Source organism: Pipistrellus kuhlii, unplaced genomic scaffold, assembly GCF_014108245.1.
Source record: "Pipistrellus kuhlii isolate mPipKuh1 unplaced genomic scaffold, mPipKuh1.p scaffold_m20_p_22, whole genome shotgun sequence".
Classification (NCBI taxonomy): Eukaryota; Metazoa; Chordata; class Mammalia; order Chiroptera; family Vespertilionidae; genus Pipistrellus; species Pipistrellus kuhlii.
Genome location: NW_023425521.1, coordinates 11,088,770 through 11,100,021, shown reverse-complemented (window position 1 = coordinate 11,100,021; position 11,252 = coordinate 11,088,770). Strand labels below are relative to the sequence as shown.

The following is an 11,252-nucleotide window of genomic DNA, read 5'->3' as shown; positions in this document are numbered from 1 at the left end:
ATACCCATTTTTCTGTCTTAAATCTATCATGTTCTACCTACCAGTCTGTCTCTCTCTTCAGAGAAGCAGCTGTAATGGCTCTGAAGAAACTGATCCCACATAATACAAGTCTAATATGCAAATTGTCCCCTCAACTGGGATTTCGATCAGGAGGTGGGGCCAGCAGGAACTGCCAAGTCCCCTTCCCCTGGCAGTCCCGCCCTGGCCGGCAGCAGGCAGCTGGGGGGAGGGAGGGCCCCCAACCAGTGGCTGCCAGCCACTAGGGACCATACATATGCACAAATTTCGTGCACTGGGCCTCTATAAAAAACCTGTATTGCAGCTTGCCCCCTCTACTGTTAGCTGTGAAAAGTTGGGCAAGTCATTGAATCTTGTGGCCCTTGTTTCTTCATGTGCAAGATCAAAATTACTGGCTTTGTAACATGGCTTAAATGACATGAATTATAAATGAATCTTACATAGTATCTGTCACATAGTGAGTTTCCCTCATTTATTACTCATATTTTTCTTTTGTTAAAAATTTAAGTTAGAAGATAGCTGAATGTGAAAAAGGACATTCTATGAAAAACCGGGGTCTTTCATGCAATTAACTAGATTATTGCAAACATCCAGAGAACTCTGTAAAACTGCTTTTATTTTAGATTCTAATTGTTATCTCTAGCACCAGAATGAACCTGTTAACAAAAATAAAACAAATTAAAACACCCAACCTCAAAGTCATTGCCAGTCATAAATAACTTGAAAGTTATTTAAATAAAGATATATTGCCTCTATAATGGGGTGCTGTCTATAAATCAGGAATGAAAACAAACAAATAAAAGACCCATTAATGTGAAATGCTGACAAATCTGTGTTTTCAAAGGTCCTGGGATTGGTATTTTTAGAAGCTCCAATAAAGTACACATTCATGGTGTCACCCCAATGCCACAACGAAAGGAATATGCTTAAAGCTGCTTGAAAATTTGTGAATTTAGAGGTGGATGCTTGCAGAGTGAAGAAAAATTTTCACTCTCAACAAAGAAAAACCGTGGCTGGTATTTTAGTGAATGAACTGTAGTCCTCCAGGAACCAGAGCTCCTAACATCTTAATCACAAACGCATGAAGGAACATGTTAGTGTGATGCTGCCACCTACAGCCAGAATTTTTCATCTGCTTCACTAAAACAATGAAAAAGAACAGTTCTAGTAAAAGAACAGCACACATTTTAGTAATCTTTTAGGTTGCTGAATTGAATAAGAAGGTCCTCTTTAGCTCCAAAAGAATTTTTGGCTGAGGTTTCTTCTGGTTAACAAGGAGCCTATTTTAGTTTCACTTCAAGAGAAATCTTCTACCTCATACGAGTTTTCCTGAATTTTTACAGCACACATTTCTTTCAGATGGTATTACTACTAGAAATATTTTTTAAAATTATGTTTGTATATGATAACGACTATGTAAACTCATGTTAGAGTGAAGTTATGAACAGTCAGATATAGGTAGACCCTTGGGAGTGCTGCTTCTAGACTTTCCCAGCTCTGCTCCCTGACCACCTTGTGTGGCTTTTGGCTTTTCCCTCCTGTTTGGACAGCAAGCAGAAGGAAATAAGATGGCAGCAGAGGGCATCCATCTTTTTCCTAGGGAACAATACTGTCTGATAGGTAGCATCCCACTAATATGTAGATCACATTTATAAAACCAGAACAGTCCCAATTTTATAAAGATGAATATCATGCTCTCTATTTCTAGTCTCTACTTTGTTAACAAGTTTGGTTGTTCTCAGCTAAAGTCATTTGATTTAGCTAATTGTACCACATATTTTTATGAATTTTTCTTATGTCTCATTATGAGCCATCTTGTTATCCTCAAGCTAAGTTCACTTCTCATAAATCTCAGTGCTCACTTAAAAACAAAGTAAAAATCAGTGTTCATAATCTCTCTCAAATATCCTAAAATGAGTTAGCTTATTTAGACTCTTATCGTGTTTCATTGTATTTTAGATTAAGCGTTCAACGAGTTTCCCAAATGTGGATCAAGGTATTATAAAAAAATGTACAAGTCATATAAAAATATTAATTTGTTGGTATCTTTCCAAGGGAAAGATTACATACAATTATCTGATGTTATACAACTACTTTTGGTCATCAGAAGCAGACATATAACTAGACCACCCTTTACTCTCATTTGGCAGATGAAAAAATAAGACATGAAAAGGTTAGGTGACTTAGTCAAGGTAATTTCAAGTAATAAAGACATAGAAGAGAAGGTCTTATCATTAAGGTCTGTACTGAGGTCCTAGCAAGAATGTTAGACCTCTGCTTTTTTACTTCAAATTTCCCATCTGTAAAATAGATATCAATTTCTCAAACTGAACAGTAAGAGAATAATTTATAACAACTCATACAATTCCTAAGAAATAACTGGGGAAGAAAAATGAGATGCTGCCCAGGCAGTGTGGCTCAGCAACTGAGCATTGATCAAGGAACCAAGAAGTCATCAGTTTGATTCCCAGTCAGGGCACATGCCCAGGTTGCAGGCTCATGCAAGAGGCAGCTGATGATTGATGATGTTTCTCTCTCTCTGGCTTAAATAAGAGCAAACAACTGGTATATTGTATAGACACTTTCATTTGTTTTTCAAATACAATCTATGGTGATGGTTGTACAACTCTGTGCATATACTAAAAACCACTAAATTATACTTTAAGGGGGTTAATTTTATGATATGTAAATTATACATCTATAAAACTTATTTTTAAAAAATATAACCCAAAGTTCTGTTTTAAAAAATCCTCCTAGGAAATAATATGTTTTTTTCCATGTTAGCATCATATTTAAGCATATATACAAAAATGAAATAAGCAAAAAAGTGTTCGCAGCAGCTCAGATAAGGCGATGTTATCATTTAGAGCACATGTGTCAAACACAAGGCCCGCGGGCCAAATCCGTCCCGCCAGGCCTTGCAATGTGGCCCGCACCACACTGTCATCACTGCACTCCGCTGCGTTTCCATCACAATGACAGTTTATGACTGTTCAGTAAACCATTCGGCCCGCGATTTAGGCTGGATTTTAGATTTTGGCCCCTTCTCTGATTGAGTTCGACACCCCTAATTTAGAGGATATGATCTGTGCTATGGTTACAAACTCCAAATTCTTCTCTCAAAGATTTGTGTGAAATTCCCACTGAAACCAGTGACCATTACACTATAAAGCTTAGGGTATAATTTGGCACATTCTGCCATATACTTATATTTTTAAAGGATTCTTTGTTATAACTTTCATCTGTTTTTGTTTAACTGACAAAAGGATCAAACAAAAGTTATGCTCTTGTCGTGATATTTCTTTAAAGTAAATCTGGATAGAAACATGAAAGTTAACCCAATATAGCTATATAGATTTAAATTCACTGAAAGCTTCTGGAAATAAATATAACAGGCACTTTCCATTTGGATTCTGAAAGGAGGAGGAGTTAGAAGGGTCATTCTTTTCTAGAAAAAAAAATAGTTTTGATAGCATCAAAGAATCTTAGAGTCAGAAACACTTTAGAGATAATCTGTTTAAATCCACTGGCCTCCTTGGTGAAGAAATAGAGGCGCAAAGGTTAAGTAATTTGTGCAAGATCACATAGTGTGTGAGTGAAGGAGTAAAGTAGAGAATGGGCCTCAATTCCCTAGCCAAGGTTTTTTCCTCCTCTCCTTCATTAGACTACTGTCATCTGGAGAAAATAAAAATTGTTAGGTGTTCCCAGTTTAAAAAAATTAAATGTAGATGAGATTTTGTAATTCATCTGGTAATAAAGAAAATTGTACATGGAGAGTTCGGGGGTAGGGGTGAAGGAAAGGGTCAAACAGCTATCACATTGCTTTCCAAAAGCCACTGTGCCTCATGAAATCCCAAGAGAGTTTTAAAAATCAGCCACCTGAATGAGCCATGAAATGAATACTGTCACACTCTGCTAGAGAGAATGTAAATTGATACAACCATTCTGGAAAACAATTTCACAATTTCTACCTAAAGTTTTTAAAAAGTTTTTAGTCTAACCTAACAATTCTATACCTGGGAACCAATAATCCAATATGCTAAGTGTCCAGTCGTCCATTTAACCAATCGAAGTATATTATGCTAACGATATGCTAAGGCAGCTCAACTGTTCACTATGACATGCACTAACAACCAGGGGGCAGACAGTCTACCGGTCGACCAGTTGCTATGATGTACAGTAACCATCAGGGGGCAGATGCTCTGACCAGTAGGTTAGCTTGCTGCTGGGGTCAGGCTGATCAGAACTGAGCAAGATGGATCAGACACACCTTGGAGCCCTCCTGTGGTCCCTCCCCAGCTGGCCAACCTCTTGTCCCACCCTGGCCCCAAACGTGCACTGGTAGGGTCTCTCAGCCTGACCTGCACCATCTCGCAATCCGGGCTGAGGGGTCCCTCTAGTGCATAAATTTTGTGCACCAGGCCTCTAGTATAAACATAAACCAAGATCCAAAAATACAACTTTGCAGAGAAATGTTCATTGCAATATTATTTATCATGATAAGGAGTGATACACATCAATGAGGCAAAGGTTAAGAATACTATACGATACTAATTTGACAACCATCATTATAGGTAATAAAAGAAAATTTAGAGTAATTTAACATGAAAACAAAAAAAAATTAAAATGTAATATAATGTTAAGCTTAAAAAGCAAAATACAAAATTTTATATACAGTATATTTTTAAAAATATAAAAACCTGTGCATAGAAAAATATATTGATTGCCTTTGGGTAGTAGAAATATAGGTTGTTTTTCATATATTATCTAATTTTTAAATAAAATATGTATTCCTTGTATAGTTAAAAATCTTTAGTAGATGTTATATTATTAAATATAAAATGAGCCAACCAGTCAAAAACCAATTCAGAAAATGTAATTAGAATCTACCATTGAAATGAAGTATTTATAGGCTTTGGGTTCAGATGCCTTTTCACTACATCACATTACCCAACACCATCATTTCTCATGTTGTTGCCAACTGCTTTTCTCTACAGAATCACGTACGATTAACATCTAACATAATATATAGTTTGTTGAGATTCTAAGGAATACCATTCACTCCAGAGCTTATAAATACTTCATTCCTTTGATTTGCTTGATCAGACTGCACCAATTAGAACCAAACGGCACATGTCTCCCAAACTTAGTTCAGGTGCAGAGGCTCCTCTAGCTGCTTCCTGAGAGGCTTCTTAATTCAAGTCAGTCCCTCTTTTACTGTACATGGTCAAGTCCTGTTTTCTCTTTGTATTAGGACCACATCCAAACTCACACAAAAGCATGAGGGCCATAATTCCTCATTTCAAAAATCCCCAGTTAACCAAAGTTCTCACACATCCATCTGGAAGGATACCAAACACTTAAAAGATAATAGCAACAGTCCTTTTAAGGAGAATAGAGCATTGTTTCCAGCAAGAAAAAGAGCTTCTAATGAACTATTCTGTGAAAATGTTCTTCATTTAAGGAAGACAATTTATTCAAGGGGATTTCAAAATTCCTGATAACACCTTTAAAAAACATTCTTCTTGCTCTTACACTTTGGAATAATAAGGCCAGATAGAAGAACCTTTTATTTCTGGCAGCATGACTCACGTCCCAGCATTTGAAATGAAGAGGATCCTTTCCTGCCTAAATCTCAATAAGACAACCATGAAGGCAAACTGACAACCTGGGTTTCTGCTGTCAGAGATTTGCGCATCAATCAACGAGACTCTGTATGGCATCTGTTTTCAGTGATCATGTCATTTACCATCAACATCACATCAAACCCATGCTGTAAAAATGGGTCCTTTCCCCCCAAATTCACAAGCAGATGATCTCTGGTTTCGTCCATAGGCCTCTCGGGTCGGGAAGAAAACAGTGCAACAGTGTCTCCTGCTGCCTCTGAGCATGGTGGCCCATGTGCATGGGAGGGGCTCTTCCTAATGAAAAAGTATGAAGACTTAATCCTTGGCAGTACTTGATTTCATTCCAGTGTGTACTTTCTCTACATTCAAATAAACTGTGCTTTGAATTTTGTGTTGCTCATTTCAAAGTTAAGAATACCATAATCTCTGGTATCAGAACTCTTCTATTATTAAGCAATTATTCACATTTATTTAATTTTTATATGTTCATTTCACACTTGCCTACTCAGCACTCCTACTCTCAAGTCACAAAAGCAATACAAAATAGCTTGTTAAATTTGGAGAACAGTTATATCAACAGAAGGATCCTAATTTTAGACTCCCAAGAGAAAATTACTGGTGTCAGGACATATCCTGATAGTTTCACAGGTTTGGCATAACATTCAGTGGGAAATCACTCTGGACGAGTGCCACAAAAACCCACACAAATACAAGTTGGCTCTTTAGTATTCTTTTAGATCCTTGATGGAGGAAAAATGCATGTCTGGGAGCAATCAGACTCAAGCATATATCTTCCTCTGATGCAATTTTGTGAATCTGAAGTGATAAAAAGAAGTTGTGACTTCTAACATTACTAAATAAATTCCGAGGTACTGTTTGAATCAATCAGGTTATTTCTTCCCCTAAAATAAGTCCAGTATGTTTACACTCCTTACCATATGTTAGAAGAATGCATTTAGCAATCTCATGATGAGTTAATTTATTTTTTAAAAAGGCGGTGGCAAGGGGGAGAGCTCATGTAGAAAACTGCAGTGTTGCGCCAACTCTCTCTCTCTTTTTTTTCCTTCCATATTTCCAGGTACTTTTCTAATTTTGAAGATCTGCTCCTGGGGAATGGCTAGTTTTTTTTTTATTACTTCTGCTTTGGGAAAATTTGACAAGCAGGGCTGCACCCATCTTACATGCTAAGGTAACTGCCTTTGACTGTAAGGGTAGTATGTTCCATATGTGTTCAGAGTTAGCTGAGAAAGGGCAATTACTTTCCATGGTCTCAAACTAACTACTGAAGAAGTTAGGGTGTAAGACAGAATCATGGTGTTTTAATGCCTGCCATTCCTAAGCAGCAAAATAATCATTTGCTCTAAGACCAACTATAGGTCTAGTTTTCTATCTCTCTACTCTGCTCTAGAACAGTTATTGTCTATTTTGGCACATAACCATGTCCAACATATTTTCCTTCTAAAACAGGATTTACTTAAGGGTATGATGACCATGTGGTGGTTCCTCTAGCCCTAAGCACATTTTTTGAAATGATCTCTTCTTTCTTTGCCTAGAAACCTCAGGGACAATGCTAGCAGACTTTAAGAAGTGTTATGGAAGCAATTCGTTAATATTTGTGCAACACTTCAGGAATAAAGTACTAAATACTGTAGCGGGTAGCAACTTAATAAGATAATTAACCAACCATTTCTAACTTGAAACTGTATAAGTATGGGCATGTTTTACTTCTCAATATTCTTTCTTCTTTTATTGGCTTATGCATAATACTGAACAGTCTGATGACTCAATTTGAGTGACAAAAAGAGATTTTTAGTTTGAATAAGAATTACTTTACTATTTAGCAGCAGCATTTCCTCTCAGTATACAGAATTTTTTTTTCATTTTAACATGCCATTCTTTGTGCCCTGAGTAAAAAGACCATTAAAGGTAAACACCTGGGCTAATCTCTAGTTAGAAAAGCATATGATCATTGGCTTTGCTTTACATTTGAACAAGGACACTCTTTAAGAAGCCAACCAACGCCTCCCAGGGTAGAAAGCAACTACTCATTTTTGTTGTATATATAGTTAAACCTTCTATTATGTGTCCTATTAATAATTATATGTTTTTGCAGTGTGTATTGTCTCCTGATCTCTGAGCTCATACCAACCATAATCCTCTCTAAACAAAATAACATTCGAGTTCCAATCTACTGGCAGAGACCATTTCCCTCCATCTTTTTCTAGCACTCCAGGACCCAAGCATACAATGAGAATCTAAAATTATTTTAAAGGGACAATTAGAATAAAATGACAATTAGGAGCTACTAGAAACTCATAAAATATTTAAATGCATTTACTGATATTTATTTTTTTTCTGCCAAGATATGATGTTTAAACCATAAGTCACTCTTTGCTTACCTGTCTTCAATATACTTTAAGCAAAATTAAAAAATAAATAAAAATAAATAAATAAATATATATATATATTGCTTAAAGTATATTGAAGACAGGTAAGCAAAAGATAAATAAAACAATAATTTCAAATCAATAATGAAAAAATATAGAAATAAATATTTTAAAAATAAAAATTAGTCTCATTTACCTTGCTGAATATTAGGTTTAAGGCTATCATTACTATATTAATACTCATTTTAAAAATATATTTTTTATTGATTTTTTACAGAGAGGAAGGGAGAGGGATAGTTAGAAACACTGATCAGCTGCCTCCTGCACAACTCCCAATGGGGATGTGCCCGCAACCAAGGTACATGCCCTTACTGGAATTGAACCGGGACCCTTCAGTCTGCAGGCCGACGCTCTATCCACTGAGCCAAACCAGTCAGGGCTATATTATTACTCTTAAAAGGTGGTTCATCCCATTTTGTATCCTCAATGCTTAACACAATATGCCAGGAACAATAATGAAGGCACTTAATAAATATCTGACGAGTGAGAGAATGAATAAATGAATGGGTGAATGGACAATGTACTCTAAATATACACTGCAATTTATATATAAACTTGTACCTTACTGATGCTTTTACAGACATCTCTGAAACAAAGATATAGGAAGCAAACATAAAGAATCAAAAATCAAAAACCTTTAACTCGAAATCTCAGACTCATTTTGAGAGTATGTGAGGGGGGGCATTGAAGAAGTCATTTTAGAAAAAAGGAAAAGGCATAATCCAAGGTAGTTTGGAAGGCTTAAGATAGATTGTTAGGTTAAAAGTGAACTTTATGCCGAAACCGGTTTGGCTCAGTGGATAGAGCGTCAGCCTGCGGACTGAAAGGTCCCAGGTTCAATTCCGGTCAAGGGCATGTACCTTGGTTGCAGGCACATCCCCAGGAGGGGCTGTGCAAGAGGCAGCTGATAGATGATTCTCTCTCATCGATGTTTCTAACTCTCTATCCCTCTCTCTTCCTCTCTGTAAAAAAATCAATAAAATATATATATATTTTTAAAGTGAACTTTATTGCCAATAATTTTCGACTTTTGTTTTAGATAACTTCTAATATTATTTCTGAACTTCAATCAATTTTATACTATATGCAAATAATTTTTATTTGTAAAGGCATATATTATTTCTGTGAAGTATATTTAATTTTTAAAGCTATAACCACAGGCGGAAAGTATGGGAAGCCGATCTTCTTGCTGAGAGGGAACACATTTGGAGTTCTCATTGAGATCAGGGTTAAGAATACCCCAGAAGTGTGTTTATTGAGGTCAATACAGAAAATCTTGGCATGTGTTATCAATTTGGGAACAAGTACATGTATCTACTTTGGCATCGGGCAATTTGTTAGACCCAGAGGCAGGATTCTAAGTGATGTAGTAACAAGGCAAAAATAAGAAAACCATTTTTAAAAAGCACATAATTAAATTCAGAATAAAAACACTACCCCAAATAGTTTATACATAAAACATACCACCTTTTGGAATAAAAGATAAATGCTTTACTATGTTCTGCCACTTGTGAATGATGTCATCACTATGATTATATGAAGAAGAAACTTCTTAGTTACAGATGCTTAGCTACAGATGGTCACCATTCCCTCTCTCTGGTAGCCATAGTGTTCATAAGTTAGTATAATTTTTGTTCAATTCAATTGCATAAAAACCACACTGCAAAAAATACGTTGCCACCCTAACCAGTTTAACTCAGTGCATAGAGCGTTGGCCTACAGACTGAAGGGTCCCAGGTTCGATTCCAGTCAAGGGCATGTACCTCTGATGTGGGGACATCCCCAGTGGGGAGTGTGCAGGAGGCAGCTGATCGATGTTTCTCTCTCATTGATGTTTCTAACTCTCTCTCTCCCTTCCTCTGTTAAAAAATCAATGTTTTAAAAAAAACACACACACGTTGCCCTTCTCACTGCTATCAGTGGAATTAGCATATTGTTTTATCTTATTACTCTCTTCAGTCGTTGCTAATGGCTTTGCCTAGATAACCAGAACAGACTTTTTAAAACCTCTTTTCTCTTACTTTCTAAGTGGATCAGAAGTTTTTGTTTTGTTTTTTTTTAAAAAAAAGGTTTATTAAAGCCCTAGCCGGTTTGGCTCAGTGGATAAAGTGTTGTCCTGTGGATTTGATTCTGGTCAGGGGCACATGCCAAAGTTACAGGCTCCTTCCCCACTAGGGGGCATGCAGGAGGCAGCCACTCAATGAAGTAAAACAGTATCTTTGCTTGAATGCAAGAGAGTTTAATAAATCTTTTTTTTTTCTTATTAATACAGTATTTATTTGTCTTCCTTTTGTCACACCTGAGCCAACCACTTCCCCCAGGCTGCCCAGGGAGGAATAGGAAAAGGAACATACAGGGCAGACAAGACGCGGGAAAAAGAAGGATGGGAGGGGAGACAGCTCCTTCCCATGGCGAAGGGGATAGAAAGGCCACCATCAGGCAGAAGAGCCCCAGGGCCTCTGAGAGGGCAAAGCCCAGATGGCGTAGAAGAGCTGTTGCTTCAGAGAAGGGTTCCTGGCAAAACCAATGATGAGGCTCCCAGACACAGTCCCAATTCCAGCCCCAGAGCCGGCCACCCATACTGTGGCAGCCCCAGCCCCAGTGAACCTGGCTGCTGTGTCCATTCCCTTGAAATGGCACTGGTTTGGAAGCTGCGGCTAGAAATAAGCGAGGTCAGGGAACGTGGGCCTGAGGCTCTCATCTGTCAGCGTCTCTGGTCCTTTCAGCAGCACTGCAGACACTGACCGGCTCAGCTGAGAGGCGCACCTGACCAAGGAGGGGGAGGAGACAAACTTGGTGCAGGCACACATTTTCAAGGGTTAAAGGGAGCTGCTTCCAGTGCAGAGAAGACAAAGAAGGGATAAACCTTTTTCCAAAATATATATTTTTATTGATTTCAGAGAGGGAGAGAGAGACAGAAACATTAATGATGAAAGAGAATCATCGACTGGCTGCCTTATGCATGTAGCCCACAACCCAGGCATAAGCCCTGATTGGGAATCAAACTGCGACCTCTTGGTCCAGAGGTCGACACTCAACCATTGAGCCATGCCAGCCAGGCTAGAGTGAATTTTAAGTGGGCTTTCCAGACAGCAAAATTCATTCTGTTTAGCAACTATATATAACTTACTCAAAACCTATCAATCTCTGTAACTTTTAT

At 37.6% G+C, this 11,252-nt stretch overlaps 1 pseudogene; it reads right to left on the bottom strand.

Moving 5' to 3' along the window:
- Nucleotides 1-644: 644 nt before the first annotated feature.
- On the bottom strand, nucleotides 645-10,902 carry LOC118726589 (annotated as a pseudogene).
- Between the last annotated feature and the right edge of the window lie 350 nt (nucleotides 10,903-11,252).